Source organism: Schistocerca piceifrons, unplaced genomic scaffold, assembly GCF_021461385.2.
Source record: "Schistocerca piceifrons isolate TAMUIC-IGC-003096 unplaced genomic scaffold, iqSchPice1.1 HiC_scaffold_1053, whole genome shotgun sequence".
Classification (NCBI taxonomy): domain Eukaryota; kingdom Metazoa; phylum Arthropoda; class Insecta; order Orthoptera; family Acrididae; genus Schistocerca; species Schistocerca piceifrons.
In genome coordinates this window covers 91,322-104,649 of record NW_025726856.1, presented here as the reverse complement: position 1 = coordinate 104,649, position 13,328 = coordinate 91,322, and the positions used below count along the sequence as shown (strand labels likewise).

At 52.3% G+C, this 13,328-nt stretch overlaps 27 non-coding genes across 27 annotated transcripts; 21 read left to right on the top strand and 6 right to left on the bottom strand.

The window, feature by feature from the left end:
• Positions 1-138: 138 nt before the first annotated feature.
• Trnas-aga lies at positions 139-220 on the top strand. The gene has a single exon. It is a non-coding gene; the product is annotated as a tRNA-Ser (tRNA).
• Positions 221-496: 276 nt separating this feature from the next.
• Positions 497-568, bottom strand: Trnag-ucc. The gene has a single exon. It is a non-coding gene; the product is annotated as a tRNA-Gly (tRNA).
• Positions 569-1,545: 977 nt separating this feature from the next.
• Trnam-cau lies at positions 1,546-1,618 on the top strand. The gene has a single exon. It is a non-coding gene; the product is annotated as a tRNA-Met (tRNA).
• Positions 1,619-1,926: 308 nt separating this feature from the next.
• Positions 1,927-1,998, top strand: Trnae-uuc. Its single transcript has one exon. It is a non-coding gene; the product is annotated as a tRNA-Glu (tRNA).
• A 296-nt stretch (positions 1,999-2,294) lies between these two features.
• On the top strand, positions 2,295-2,367 carry Trnak-uuu. Its single transcript has one exon. It is a non-coding gene; the product is annotated as a tRNA-Lys (tRNA).
• Positions 2,368-2,506: 139 nt separating this feature from the next.
• Trnas-aga lies at positions 2,507-2,588 on the top strand. Its single transcript has one exon. It is a non-coding gene; the product is annotated as a tRNA-Ser (tRNA).
• A 276-nt stretch (positions 2,589-2,864) lies between these two features.
• Positions 2,865-2,936, bottom strand: Trnag-ucc. Its single transcript has one exon. It is a non-coding gene; the product is annotated as a tRNA-Gly (tRNA).
• A 977-nt stretch (positions 2,937-3,913) lies between these two features.
• Trnam-cau lies at positions 3,914-3,986 on the top strand. Its single transcript has one exon. It is a non-coding gene; the product is annotated as a tRNA-Met (tRNA).
• A 308-nt stretch (positions 3,987-4,294) lies between these two features.
• Positions 4,295-4,366, top strand: Trnae-uuc. The gene has a single exon. It is a non-coding gene; the product is annotated as a tRNA-Glu (tRNA).
• A 296-nt stretch (positions 4,367-4,662) lies between these two features.
• On the top strand, positions 4,663-4,735 carry Trnak-uuu. Its single transcript has one exon. It is a non-coding gene; the product is annotated as a tRNA-Lys (tRNA).
• A 139-nt stretch (positions 4,736-4,874) lies between these two features.
• On the top strand, positions 4,875-4,956 carry Trnas-aga. Its single transcript has one exon. It is a non-coding gene; the product is annotated as a tRNA-Ser (tRNA).
• A 276-nt stretch (positions 4,957-5,232) lies between these two features.
• Positions 5,233-5,304, bottom strand: Trnag-ucc. Its single transcript has one exon. It is a non-coding gene; the product is annotated as a tRNA-Gly (tRNA).
• Positions 5,305-6,281: 977 nt separating this feature from the next.
• Positions 6,282-6,354, top strand: Trnam-cau. Its single transcript has one exon. It is a non-coding gene; the product is annotated as a tRNA-Met (tRNA).
• A 308-nt stretch (positions 6,355-6,662) lies between these two features.
• Trnae-uuc lies at positions 6,663-6,734 on the top strand. Its single transcript has one exon. It is a non-coding gene; the product is annotated as a tRNA-Glu (tRNA).
• Positions 6,735-7,030: 296 nt separating this feature from the next.
• Positions 7,031-7,103, top strand: Trnak-uuu. The gene has a single exon. It is a non-coding gene; the product is annotated as a tRNA-Lys (tRNA).
• A 139-nt stretch (positions 7,104-7,242) lies between these two features.
• Trnas-aga lies at positions 7,243-7,324 on the top strand. Its single transcript has one exon. It is a non-coding gene; the product is annotated as a tRNA-Ser (tRNA).
• A 276-nt stretch (positions 7,325-7,600) lies between these two features.
• On the bottom strand, positions 7,601-7,672 carry Trnag-ucc. The gene has a single exon. It is a non-coding gene; the product is annotated as a tRNA-Gly (tRNA).
• Positions 7,673-8,650: 978 nt separating this feature from the next.
• On the top strand, positions 8,651-8,723 carry Trnam-cau. The gene has a single exon. It is a non-coding gene; the product is annotated as a tRNA-Met (tRNA).
• Positions 8,724-9,031: 308 nt separating this feature from the next.
• Positions 9,032-9,103, top strand: Trnae-uuc. Its single transcript has one exon. It is a non-coding gene; the product is annotated as a tRNA-Glu (tRNA).
• Positions 9,104-9,399: 296 nt separating this feature from the next.
• On the top strand, positions 9,400-9,472 carry Trnak-uuu. Its single transcript has one exon. It is a non-coding gene; the product is annotated as a tRNA-Lys (tRNA).
• A 139-nt stretch (positions 9,473-9,611) lies between these two features.
• Trnas-aga lies at positions 9,612-9,693 on the top strand. The gene has a single exon. It is a non-coding gene; the product is annotated as a tRNA-Ser (tRNA).
• A 276-nt stretch (positions 9,694-9,969) lies between these two features.
• Positions 9,970-10,041, bottom strand: Trnag-ucc. Its single transcript has one exon. It is a non-coding gene; the product is annotated as a tRNA-Gly (tRNA).
• Positions 10,042-11,018: 977 nt separating this feature from the next.
• Trnam-cau lies at positions 11,019-11,091 on the top strand. The gene has a single exon. It is a non-coding gene; the product is annotated as a tRNA-Met (tRNA).
• Positions 11,092-11,399: 308 nt separating this feature from the next.
• Positions 11,400-11,471, top strand: Trnae-uuc. The gene has a single exon. It is a non-coding gene; the product is annotated as a tRNA-Glu (tRNA).
• A 296-nt stretch (positions 11,472-11,767) lies between these two features.
• Trnak-uuu lies at positions 11,768-11,840 on the top strand. The gene has a single exon. It is a non-coding gene; the product is annotated as a tRNA-Lys (tRNA).
• A 139-nt stretch (positions 11,841-11,979) lies between these two features.
• Trnas-aga lies at positions 11,980-12,061 on the top strand. Its single transcript has one exon. It is a non-coding gene; the product is annotated as a tRNA-Ser (tRNA).
• Positions 12,062-12,337: 276 nt separating this feature from the next.
• On the bottom strand, positions 12,338-12,409 carry Trnag-ucc. Its single transcript has one exon. It is a non-coding gene; the product is annotated as a tRNA-Gly (tRNA).
• Positions 12,410-13,328: the final 919 nt, after the last annotated feature.

The following is a 13,328-nucleotide window of genomic DNA, read 5'->3' as shown; positions in this document are numbered from 1 at the left end:
AGATTTTAACGTTTCCGTAATGGCTCGTCTCGTAGCGATGGTAGCCCTGCCGTAATCAGTGCACGGAGTTCGTTTCCTGTCAACATTCTGCGCAGACCGGTTGGATTTTTCACGATTCCAGGGAAACTTGGGTTACGAGCAGTCGTGGCCGAGTGGTTAAGGCGTCTGACTAGAAATCAGATTCCCTCTGGGAGCGTAGGTTCGAGTCCTACCGACTGCGTCGGATTTTTCTTTTTTTTGTTTAAGAACAACGAGCAGAAAATTTCGCAGATTGCCTGTCGTTTTGGTACCTCTCCACACCTCGCCTCTCACAGCCGTTTATAGTGCCTGTCCTTTTGATAAGGGCGAATTCCAAGCGTCAGCTTTCGCGTCAGCCGAGCAAAGTCGGGACAAGTCGGGACATACTACAGGATGGTCTGCGTGGAGCTACGACGAAAAAAACCTTCATTTAACAGCACCTGGCTCACATACTCATACGAAAAAAACTAGCGCCATTTGCGGTGGCCGGGAATCGAACCCGGATCAACTGCTTGGAAGGCAACTATGCTCACCATTACACCACCACCGCACAGCCGCTGCTCGCAACGCCCCGCTGTGTCGGCTTCCTGCCCGCCAGCAGCGGCCCACGGTGATAGTAGCTGCAGGCGCTTTTCGAGGTAGGAGGGTGCATCCACACGCATTCGGGTAGCGCCTCCACGCACGCTGCGTCTTTGGGCAAGACTAGTCGCCGCGGCCGCAAGGTTACTCACACGATAGAGATGAGCATTCGTTTTAAGGCAGTGTAGTGGAGCACTCCGCGTGTGTAGCACTTTTTTCGGTTGTATCCGACGTCGCTGGGTGGCAATCCCACTTTCCCCTGCAGAAAAGTGCTCGGGAAGCACGGGCAGCTTGACGAGCATCGCTGGTTCAATGGCATGTGCCTCAGTAGTGCAGTAGGCAGCGCGTAAGTCTCATAATCTTAAGGCTTGCCGGCACGATAGCTCAGCGTGTTCGGTCTGAGAGTTATCTGCCCTCTGTAATAAAAGACCGAGTCAACGATGAACTTGAACGGGCGCCATCGGACGTCCGCCCCCAACAAATGCAACGAAAGAAATGAGAAGAAAAAAAAAAAATTGGTGAATGCTCGCTTAGCATGCGGACGGCCCGGGTTCGATTCCCGGCCGATGCATCGTTCTGCTGTTCTCGCTATAATGCTGCCGCGCCGATTCCTCGCCTGAGCTGCGTCAGCCTCAGGAATGTATAGCAGGATTCGCTGTGAGAGGAACCATACACGCAGCACGCAATAGACCGTACTTGAACGGTCGTATGCTATTTCTGAACTCTGACGTCGGCCTGTCCCAACAGGCCGCTGTGTTCAGGTGCCGCAAGGGCGATGTACTGTAACCTCGGGCAGTGCTGCGTTCCGTTGAAAAAACTGCGGCAGCAGTTTAATCTAGCAAGTAGGGAAAGCACGTGTAGCAACACAACAGATTCTTGAGAAAGCGCGAACTGTCTATCTCTAATATGAGAGACTTACCAAGTTTCCTGTAACGTTACTTGCAACGTGCCTCGGTAGCGCAGTAGGTAGCGCGTAAGTCTCATAATCTTAAGGTCGTGAGTTCGATCCTCACCCGGGGCATTTAATTTGCTGTACATCATGGCTGAATTAACGGCGTTGCTGTTGCTAGGGAACGAACTTAATTGTCGTTCGTTATCCATAAGGAGTCTACGCCTCAGCGTCAATACGTTTATTTCCAATTATGACAACGTACAACTTTGATCTTTCTCCTCCCTTGTTAGGAGTAAAATAATGAATAGTCAATTTCGGGCTGTGCGCCATGCCAGTCTGTAGGCGCAAATATGCTCGCAAACGGAGAACTGCACTGAGTCCAGATTCAGCACGAAATACGAGAGGAGACGGAGAAAACCTCACGCTTATCGAGCAAATCCGGTGTGGTCTAGTGGCTAGGATACCTGGCTTTCACCCAGGAGGCCCGGGTTCCATTCCCGGTACCGGAACGGAAGTTTTTGCGCACACAACGCTCCATGTTTTGGCCTTCGAACTGTCGTTTGTCGCCCACCTTCCGAAGCTTCGACCGAACGTAATCGGGGAAAACAGGCACATGATGCAATTACTGTCGGCACCGGAATAAAGGGAGAAGAGGCACTGGTCCGTGGTTGGGCTGCTACCAGCGTCAGTGGGAAGTCGGTGAAGTCGCCAGTTGCGCCAGAAGCCAGAAATTACCGTAGTACGCCTACACACGCGTTCCAGTTATTTACATTGCTTGCAGCCGCTCCATCCACAACGAGCGTGAGCCCGGATAGCTCAGTCGGTAGAGCATTAGGCTTTTAACCTAAGGGTCCAGGGTTCAAGTCCCTGTCCGGGCGAAGATTTTAACGTTTCCGTAATGGCTCGTCTCGTAGCGATGGTAGCCCTGCCGTAATCAGTGCACGGAGTTCGTTTCCTGTCAACATTCTGCGCAGACCGGTTGGATTTTTCACGATTCCAGGGAAACTTGGGTTACGAGCAGTCGTGGCCGAGTGGTTAAGGCGTCTGACTAGAAATCAGATTCCCTCTGGGAGCGTAGGTTCGAGTCCTACCGACTGCGTCGGATTTTTCTTTTTTTTGTTTAAGAACAACGAGCAGAAAATTTCGCAGATTGCCTGTCGTTTTGGTACCTCTCCACACCTCGCCTCTCACAGCCGTTTATAGTGCCTGTCCTTTTGATAAGGGCGAATTCCAAGCGTCAGCTTTCGCGTCAGCCGAGCAAAGTCGGGACAAGTCGGGACATACTACAGGATGGTCTGCGTGGAGCTACGACGAAAAAAACCTTCATTTAACAGCACCTGGCTCACATACTCATACGAAAAAAACTAGCGCCATTTGCGGTGGCCGGGAATCGAACCCGGATCAACTGCTTGGAAGGCAACTATGCTCACCATTACACCACCACCGCACAGCCGCTGCTCGCAACGCCCCGCTGTGTCGGCTTCCTGCCCGCCAGCAGCGGCCCACGGTGATAGTAGCTGCAGGCGCTTTTCGAGGTAGGAGGGTGCATCCACACGCATTCGGGTAGCGCCTCCACGCACGCTGCGTCTTTGGGCAAGACTAGTCGCCGCGGCCGCAAGGTTACTCACACGATAGAGATGAGCATTCGTTTTAAGGCAGTGTAGTGGAGCACTCCGCGTGTGTAGCACTTTTTTCGGTTGTATCCGACGTCGCTGGGTGGCAATCCCACTTTCCCCTGCAGAAAAGTGCTCGGGAAGCACGGGCAGCTTGACGAGCATCGCTGGTTCAATGGCATGTGCCTCAGTAGTGCAGTAGGCAGCGCGTAAGTCTCATAATCTTAAGGCTTGCCGGCACGATAGCTCAGCGTGTTCGGTCTGAGAGTTATCTGCCCTCTGTAATAAAAGACCGAGTCAACGATGAACTTGAACGGGCGCCATCGGACGTCCGCCCCCAACAAATGCAACGAAAGAAATGAGAAGAAAAAAAAAAAATTGGTGAATGCTCGCTTAGCATGCGGACGGCCCGGGTTCGATTCCCGGCCGATGCATCGTTCTGCTGTTCTCGCTATAATGCTGCCGCGCCGATTCCTCGCCTGAGCTGCGTCAGCCTCAGGAATGTATAGCAGGATTCGCTGTGAGAGGAACCATACACGCAGCACGCAATAGACCGTACTTGAACGGTCGTATGCTATTTCTGAACTCTGACGTCGGCCTGTCCCAACAGGCCGCTGTGTTCAGGTGCCGCAAGGGCGATGTACTGTAACCTCGGGCAGTGCTGCGTTCCGTTGAAAAAACTGCGGCAGCAGTTTAATCTAGCAAGTAGGGAAAGCACGTGTAGCAACACAACAGATTCTTGAGAAAGCGCGAACTGTCTATCTCTAATATGAGAGACTTACCAAGTTTCCTGTAACGTTACTTGCAACGTGCCTCGGTAGCGCAGTAGGTAGCGCGTAAGTCTCATAATCTTAAGGTCGTGAGTTCGATCCTCACCCGGGGCATTTAATTTGCTGTACATCATGGCTGAATTAACGGCGTTGCTGTTGCTAGGGAACGAACTTAATTGTCGTTCGTTATCCATAAGGAGTCTACGCCTCAGCGTCAATACGTTTATTTCCAATTATGACAACGTACAACTTTGATCTTTCTCCTCCCTTGTTAGTAGTAAAATAATGAATAGTCAATTTCGGGCTGTGCGCCATGCCAGTCTGTAGGCGCAAATATGCTCGCAAACGGAGAACTGCACTGAGTCCAGATTCAGCACGAAATACGAGAGGAGACGGAGAAAACCTCACGCTTATCGAGCAAATCCGGTGTGGTCTAGTGGCTAGGATACCTGGCTTTCACCCAGGAGGCCCAGGTTCGATTCCCGGTACCGGAACGGAAGTTTTTGCGCACACAACGCTCCATGTTTTGGCCTTCGAACTGTCGTTTGTCGCCCACCTTCCGAAGCTTCGACCGAACGTAATCGGGGAAAACAGGCACATGATGCAATTACTGTCGGCACCGGAATAAAGGGAGAAGAGGCACTGGTCCGTGGTTGGGCTGCTACCAGCGTCAGTGGGAAGTCGGTGAAGTCGCCAGTTGCGCCAGAAGCCAGAAATTACCGTAGTACGCCTACACACGCGTTCCAGTTATTTACATTGCTTGCAGCCGCTCCATCCACAACGAGCGTGAGCCCGGATAGCTCAGTCGGTAGAGCATTAGGCTTTTAACCTAAGGGTCCAGGGTTCAAGTCCCTGTCCGGGCGAAGATTTTAACGTTTCCGTAATGGCTCGTCTCGTAGCGATGGTAGCCCTGCCGTAATCAGTGCACGGAGTTCGTTTCCTGTCAACATTCTGCGCAGACCGGTTGGATTTTTCACGATTCCAGGGAAACTTGGGTTACGAGCAGTCGTGGCCGAGTGGTTAAGGCGTCTGACTAGAAATCAGATTCCCTCTGGGAGCGTAGGTTCGAGTCCTACCGACTGCGTCGGATTTTTCTTTTTTTTGTTTAAGAACAACGAGCAGAAAATTTCGCAGATTGCCTGTCGTTTTGGTACCTCTCCACACCTCGCCTCTCACAGCCGTTTATAGTGCCTGTCCTTTTGATAAGGGCGAATTCCAAGCGTCAGCTTTCGCGTCAGCCGAGCAAAGTCGGGACAAGTCGGGACATACTACAGGATGGTCTGCGTGGAGCTACGACGAAAAAAACCTTCATTTAACAGCACCTGGCTCACATACTCATACGAAAAAAACTAGCGCCATTTGCGGTGGCCGGGAATCGAACCCGGATCAACTGCTTGGAAGGCAACTATGCTCACCATTACACCACCACCGCACAGCCGCTGCTCGCAACGCCCCGCTGTGTCGGCTTCCTGCCCGCCAGCAGCGGCCCACGGTGATAGTAGCTGCAGGCGCTTTTCGAGGTAGGAGGGTGCATCCACACGCATTCGGGTAGCGCCTCCACGCACGCTGCGTCTTTGGGCAAGACTAGTCGCCGCGGCCGCAAGGTTACTCACACGATAGAGATGAGCATTCGTTTTAAGGCAGTGTAGTGGAGCACTCCGCGTGTGTAGCACTTTTTTCGGTTGTATCCGACGTCGCTGGGTGGCAATCCCACTTTCCCCTGCAGAAAAGTGCTCGGGAAGCACGGGCAGCTTGACGAGCATCGCTGGTTCAATGGCATGTGCCTCAGTAGTGCAGTAGGCAGCGCGTAAGTCTCATAATCTTAAGGCTTGCCGGCACGATAGCTCAGCGTGTTCGGTCTGAGAGTTATCTGCCCTCTGTAATAAAAGACCGAGTCAACGATGAACTTGAACGGGCGCCATCGGACGTCCGCCCCCAACAAATGCAACGAAAGAAATGAGAAGAAAAAAAAAAAATTGGTGAATGCTCGCTTAGCATGCGGACGGCCCGGGTTCGATTCCCGGCCGATGCATCGTTCTGCTGTTCTCGCTATAATGCTGCCGCGCCGATTCCTCGCCTGAGCTGCGTCAGCCTCAGGAATGTATAGCAGGATTCGCTGTGAGAGGAACCATACACGCAGCACGCAATAGACCGTACTTGAACGGTCGTATGCTATTTCTGAACTCTGACGTCGGCCTGTCCCAACAGGCCGCTGTGTTCAGGTGCCGCAAGGGCGATGTACTGTAACCTCGGGCAGTGCTGCGTTCCGTTGAAAAAACTGCGGCAGCAGTTTAATCTAGCAAGTAGGGAAAGCACGTGTAGCAACACAACAGATTCTTGAGAAAGCGCGAACTGTCTATCTCTAATATGAGAGACTTACCAAGTTTCCTGTAACGTTACTTGCAACGTGCCTCGGTAGCGCAGTAGGTAGCGCGTAAGTCTCATAATCTTAAGGTCGTGAGTTCGATCCTCACCCGGGGCATTTAATTTGCTGTACATCATGGCTGAATTAACGGCGTTGCTGTTGCTAGGGAACGAACTTAATTGTCGTTCGTTATCCATAAGGAGTCTACGCCTCAGCGTCAATACGTTTATTTCCAATTATGACAACGTACAACTTTGATCTTTCTCCTCCCTTGTTAGGAGTAAAATAATGAATAGTCAATTTCGGGCTGTGCGCCATGCCAGTCTGTAGGCGCAAATATGCTCGCAAACGGAGAACTGCACTGAGTCCAGATTCAGCACGAAATACGAGAGGAGACGGAGAAAACCTCACGCTTATCGAGCAAATCCGGTGTGGTCTAGTGGCTAGGATACCTGGCTTTCACCCAGGAGGCCCGGGTTCGATTCCCGGTACCGGAACGGAAGTTTTTGCGCACACAACGCTCCATGTTTTGGCCTTCGAACTGTCGTTTGTCGCCCACCTTCCGAAGCTTCGACCGAACGTAATCGGGGAAAACAGGCACATGATGCAATTACTGTCGGCACCGGAATAAAGGGAGAAGAGGCACTGGTCCGTGGTTGGGCTGCTACCAGCGTCAGTGGGAAGTCGGTGAAGTCGCCAGTTGCGCCAGAAGCCAGAAATTACCGTAGTACGCCTACACACGCGTTCCAGTTATTTACATTGCTTGCAGCCGCTCCATCCACAACGAGCGTGAGCCCGGATAGCTCAGTCGGTAGAGCATTAGGCTTTTAACCTAAGGGTCCAGGGTTCAAGTCCCTGTCCGGGCGAAGATTTTAACGTTTCCGTAATGGCTCGTCTCGTAGCGATGGTAGCCCTGCCGTAATCAGTGCACGGAGTTCGTTTCCTGTCAACATTCTGCGCAGACCGGTTGGATTTTTCACGATTCCAGGGAAACTTGGGTTACGAGCAGTCGTGGCCGAGTGGTTAAGGCGTCTGACTAGAAATCAGATTCCCTCTGGGAGCGTAGGTTCGAGTCCTACCGACTGCGTCGGATTTTTCTTTTTTTTGTTTAAGAACAACGAGCAGAAAATTTCGCAGATTGCCTGTCGTTTTGGTACCTCTCCACACCTCGCCTCTCACAGCCGTTTATAGTGCCTGTCCTTTTGATAAGGGCGAATTCCAAGCGTCAGCTTTCGCGTCAGCCGAGCAAAGTCGGGACAAGTCGGGACATACTACAGGATGGTCTGCGTGGAGCTACGACGAAAAAAACCTTCATTTAACAGCACCTGGCTCACATACTCATACGAAAAAAACTAGCGCCATTTGCGGTGGCCGGGAATCGAACCCGGATCAACTGCTTGGAAGGCAACTATGCTCACCATTACACCACCACCGCACAGCCGCTGCTCGCAACGCCCCGCTGTGTCGGCTTCCTGCCCGCCAGCAGCGGCCCACGGTGATAGTAGCTGCAGGCGCTTTTCGAGGTAGGAGGGTGCATCCACACGCATTCGGGTAGCGCCTCCACGCACGCTGCGTCTTTGGGCAAGACTAGTCGCCGCGGCCGCAAGGTTACTCACACGATAGAGATGAGCATTCGTTTTAAGGCAGTGTAGTGGAGCACTCCGTGTGTGTAGCACTTTTTTCGGTTGTATCCGACGTCGCTGGGTGGCAATCCCACTTTCCCCTGCAGAAAAGTGCTCGGGAAGCACGGGCAGCTTGACGAGCATCGCTGGTTCAATGGCATGTGCCTCAGTAGTGCAGTAGGCAGCGCGTAAGTCTCATAATCTTAAGGCTTGCCGGCAACATAGCTCAGCGTGTTCGGTCTGAGAGTTATCTGCCCTCTGTAATAAAAGACCGAGTCAACGATGAACTTGAACGGGCGCCATCGGACGTCCGCCCCCAACAAATGCAACGAAAGAAATGAGAAGAAAAAAAAAAAAATTGGTGAATGCTCGCTTAGCATGCGGACGGCCCGGGTTCGATTCCCGGCCGATGCATCGTTCTGCTGTTCTCGCTATAATGCTGCCGCGCCGATTCCTCGCCTGAGCTGCGTCAGCCTCAGGAATGTATAGCAGGATTCGCTGTGAGAGGAACCATACACGCAGCACGCAATAGACCGTACTTGAACGGTCGTATGCTATTTCTGAACTCTGACGTCGGCCTGTCCCAACAGGCCGCTGTGTTCAGGTGCCGCAAGGGCGATGTACTGTAACCTCGGGCAGTGCTGCGTTCCGTTGAAAAAACTGCGGCAGCAGTTTAATCTAGCAAGTAGGGAAAGCACGTGTAGCAACACAACAGATTCTTGAGAAAGCGCGAACTGTCTATCTCTAATATGAGAGACTTACCAAGTTTCCTGTAACGTTACTTGCAACGTGCCTCGGTAGCGCAGTAGGTAGCGCGTAAGTCTCATAGTCTTAAGGTCGTGAGTTCGATCCTCACCCGGGGCATTTAATTTGCTGTACATCATGGCTGAATTAACGGCGTTGCTGTTGCTAGGGAACGAACTTAATTGTCGTTCGTTATCCATAAGGAGTCTACGCCTCAGCGTCAATACGTTTATTTCCAATTATGACAACGTACAACTTTGATCTTTCTCCTCCCTTGTTAGGAGTAAAATAATGAATAGTCAATTTCGGGCTGTGCGCCATGCCAGTCTGTAGGCGCAAATATGCTCGCAAACGGAGAACTGCACTGAGTCCAGATTCAGCACGAAATACGAGAGGAGACGGAGAAAACCTCACGCTTATCGAGCAAATCCGGTGTGGTCTAGTGGCTAGGATACCTGGCTTTCACCCAGGAGGCCCGGGTTCGATTCCCGGTACCGGAACGGAAGTTTTTGCGCACACAACGCTCCATGTTTTGGCCTTCGAACTGTCGTTTGTCGCCCACCTTCCGAAGCTTCGACCGAACGTAATCGGGGAAAACAGGCACATGATGCAATTACTGTCGGCACCGGAATAAAGGGAGAAGAGGCACTGGTCCGTGGTTGGGCTGCTACCAGCGTCAGTGGGAAGTCGGTGAAGTCGCCAGTTGCGCCAGAAGCCAGAAATTACCGTAGTACGCCTACACACGCGTTCCAGTTATTTACATTGCTTGCAGCCGCTCCATCCACAACGAGCGTGAGCCCGGATAGCTCAGTCGGTAGAGCATTAGGCTTTTAACCTAAGGGTCCAGGGTTCAAGTCCCTGTCCGGGCGAAGATTTTAACGTTTCCGTAATGGCTCGTCTCGTAGCGATGGTAGCCCTGCCGTAATCAGTGCACGGAGTTCGTTTCCTGTCAACATTCTGCGCAGACCGGTTGGATTTTTCACGATTCCAGGGAAACTTGGGTTACGAGCAGTCGTGGCCGAGTGGTTAAGGCGTCTGACTAGAAATCAGATTCCCTCTGGGAGCGTAGGTTCGAGTCCTACCGACTGCGTCGGATTTTTCTTTTTTTTGTTTAAGAACAACGAGCAGAAAATTTCGCAGATTGCCTGTCGTTTTGGTACCTCTCCACACCTCGCCTCTCACAGCCGTTTATAGTGCCTGTCCTTTTGATAAGGGCGAATTCCAAGCGTCAGCTTTCGCGTCAGCCGAGCAAAGTCGGGACAAGTCGGGACATACTACAGGATGGTCTGCGTGGAGCTACGACGAAAAAAACCTTCATTTAACAGCACCTGGCTCACATACTCATACGAAAAAAACTAGCGCCATTTGCGGTGGCCGGGAATCGAACCCGGATCAACTGCTTGGAAGGCAACTATGCTCACCATTACACCACCACCGCACAGCCGCTGCTCGCAACGCCCCGCTGTGTCGGCTTCCTGCCCGCCAGCAGCGGCCCACGGTGATAGTAGCTGCAGGCGCTTTTCGAGGTAGGAGGGTGCATCCACACGCATTCGGGTAGCGCCTCCACGCACGCTGCGTCTTTGGGCAAGACTAGTCGCCGCGGCCGCAAGGTTACTCACACGATAGAGATGAGCATTCGTTTTAAGGCAGTGTAGTGGAGCACTCCGCGTGTGTAGCACTTTTTTCGGTTGTATCCGACGTCGCTGGGTGGCAATCCCACTTTCCCCTGCAGAAAAGTGCTCGGGAAGCACGGGCAGCTTGACGAGCATCGCTGGTTCAATGGCATGTGCCTCAGTAGTGCAGTAGGCAGCGCGTAAGTCTCATAATCTTAAGGCTTGCCGGCACGATAGCTCAGCGTGTTCGGTCTGAGAGTTATCTGCCCTCTGTAATAAAAGACCGAGTCAACGATGAACTTGAACGGGCGCCATCGGACGTCCGCCCCCAACAAATGCAACGAAAGAAATGAGAAGAAAAAAAAAAAATTGGTGAATGCTCGCTTAGCATGCGGACGGCCCGGGTTCGATTCCCGGCCGATGCATCGTTCTGCTGTTCTCGCTATAATGCTGCCGCGCCGATTCCTCGCCTGAGCTGCGTCAGCCTCAGGAATGTATAGCAGGATTCGCTGTGAGAGGAACCATACACGCAGCACGCAATAGACCGTACTTGAACGGTCGTATGCTATTTCTGAACTCTGACGTCGGCCTGTCCCAACAGGCCGCTGTGTTCAGGTGCCGCAAGGGCGATGTACTGTAACCTCGGGCAGTGCTGCGTTCCGTTGAAAAAACTGCGGCAGCAGTTTAATCTAGCAAGTAGGGAAAGCACGTGTAGCAACACAACAGATTCTTGAGAAAGCGCGAACTGTCTATCTCTAATATGAGAGACTTACCAAGTTTCCTGTAACGTTACTTGCAACGTGCCTCGGTAGCGCAGTAGGTAGCGCGTAAGTCTCATAATCTTAAGGTCGTGAGTTCGATCCTCACCCGGGGCATTTAATTTGCTGTACATCATGGCTGAATTAACGGCGTTGCTGTTGCTAGGGAACGAACTTAATTGTCGTTCGTTATCCATAAGGAGTCTACGCCTCAGCGTCAATACGTTTATTTCCAATTATGACAACGTACAACTTTGATCTTTCTCCTCCCTTGTTAGGAGTAAAATAATGAATAGTCAATTTCGGGCTGTGCGCCATGCCAGTCTGTAGGCGCAAATATGCTCGCAAACGGAGAACTGCACTGAGTCCAGATTCAGCACGAAATACGAGAGGAGACGGAGAAAACCTCACGCTTATCGAGCAAATCCGGTGTGGTCTAGTGGCTAGGATACCTGGCTTTCACCCAGGAGGCCCGGGTTCGATTCCCGGTACCGGAACGGAAGTTTTTGCGCACACAACGCTCCATGTTTTGGCCTTCGAACTGTCGTTTGTCGCCCACCTTCCGAAGCTTCGACCGAACGTAATCGGGGAAAACAGGCACATGATGCAATTACTGTCGGCACCGGAATAAAGGGAGAAGAGGCACTGGTCCGTGGTTGGGCTGCTACCAGCGTCAGTGGGAAGTCGGTGAAGTCGCCAGTTGCGCCAGAAGCCAGAAATTACCGTAGTACGCCTACACACGCGTTCCAGTTATTTACATTGCTTGCAGCCGCTCCATCCACAACGAGCGTGAGCCCGGATAGCTCAGTCGGTAGAGCATTAGGCTTTTAACCTAAGGGTCCAGGGTTCAAGTCCCTGTCCGGGCGAAGATTTTAACGTTTCCGTAATGGCTCGTCTCGTAGCGATGGTAGCCCTGCCGTAATCAGTGCACGGAGTTCGTTTCCTGTCAACATTCTGCGCAGACCGGTTGGATTTTTCACGATTCCAGGGAAACTTGGGTTACGAGCAGTCGTGGCCGAGTGGTTAAGGCGTCTGACTAGAAATCAGATTCCCTCTGGGAGCGTAGGTTCGAGTCCTACCGACTGCGTCGGATTTTTCTTTTTTTTGTTTAAGAACAACGAGCAGAAAATTTCGCAGATTGCCTGTCGTTTTGGTACCTCTCCACACCTCGCCTCTCACAGCCGTTTATAGTGCCTGTCCTTTTGATAAGGGCGAATTCCAAGCGTCAGCTTTCGCGTCAGCCGAGCAAAGTCGGGACAAGTCGGGACATACTACAGGATGGTCTGCGTGGAGCTACGACGAAAAAAACCTTCATTTAACAGCACCTGGCTCACATACTCATACGAAAAAAACTAGCGCCATTTGCGGTGGCCGGGAATCGAACCCGGATCAACTGCTTGGAAGGCAACTATGCTCACCATTACACCACCACCGCACAGCCGCTGCTCGCAACGCCCCGCTGTGTCGGCTTCCTGCCCGCCAGCAGCGGCCCACGGTGATAGTAGCTGCAGGCGCTTTTCGAGGTAGGAGGGTGCATCCACACGCATTCGGGTAGCGCCTCCACGCACGCTGCGTCTTTGGGCAAGACTAGTCGCCGCGGCCGCAAGGTTACTCACACGATAGAGATGAGCATTCGTTTTAAGGCAGTGTAGTGGAGCACTCCGCGTGTGTAGCACTTTTTTCGGTTGTATCCGACGTCGCTGGGTGGCAATCCCACTTTCCCCTGCAGAAAAGTGCTCGGGAAGCACGGGCAGCTTGACGAGCATCGCTGGTTCAATGGCATGTGCCTCAGTAGTGCAGTAGGCAGCGCGTAAGTCTCATAATCTTAAGGCTTGCCGGCAACATAGCTCAGCGTGTTCGGTCTGAGAGTTATCTGCCCTCTGTAATAAAAGACCGAGTGAACGATGAACTTGAACGGGCGCCATCGGACGTCCGCCCCCAACAAATGCAACGAAAGAAATGAGAAGAAAAAAAAAAAAATTGGTGAATGCTCGCTTAGCATGCGGACGGCCCGGGTTCGATTCCCGGCCGATGCATCGTTCTGCTGTTCTCGCTATAATGCTGCCGCGCCGATTCCTCGCCTGAGCTGCGTCAGCCTCAGGAATGTATAGCAGGATTCGCTGTGAGAGGAACCATACACGCAGCACGCAATAGACCGTACTTGAACGGTCGTATGCTATTTCTGAACTCTGACGTCGGCCTGTCCCAACAGGCCGCTGTGTTCAGGTGCCGCAAGGGCGATGTACTGTAACCTCGGGCAGTGCTGCGTTCCGTTGAAAAAACTGCGGCAGCAGTTTAATCTAGCAAGTAGGGAAAGCACGTGTAGCAACACAACAGATTCTTGAGAAAGCGCG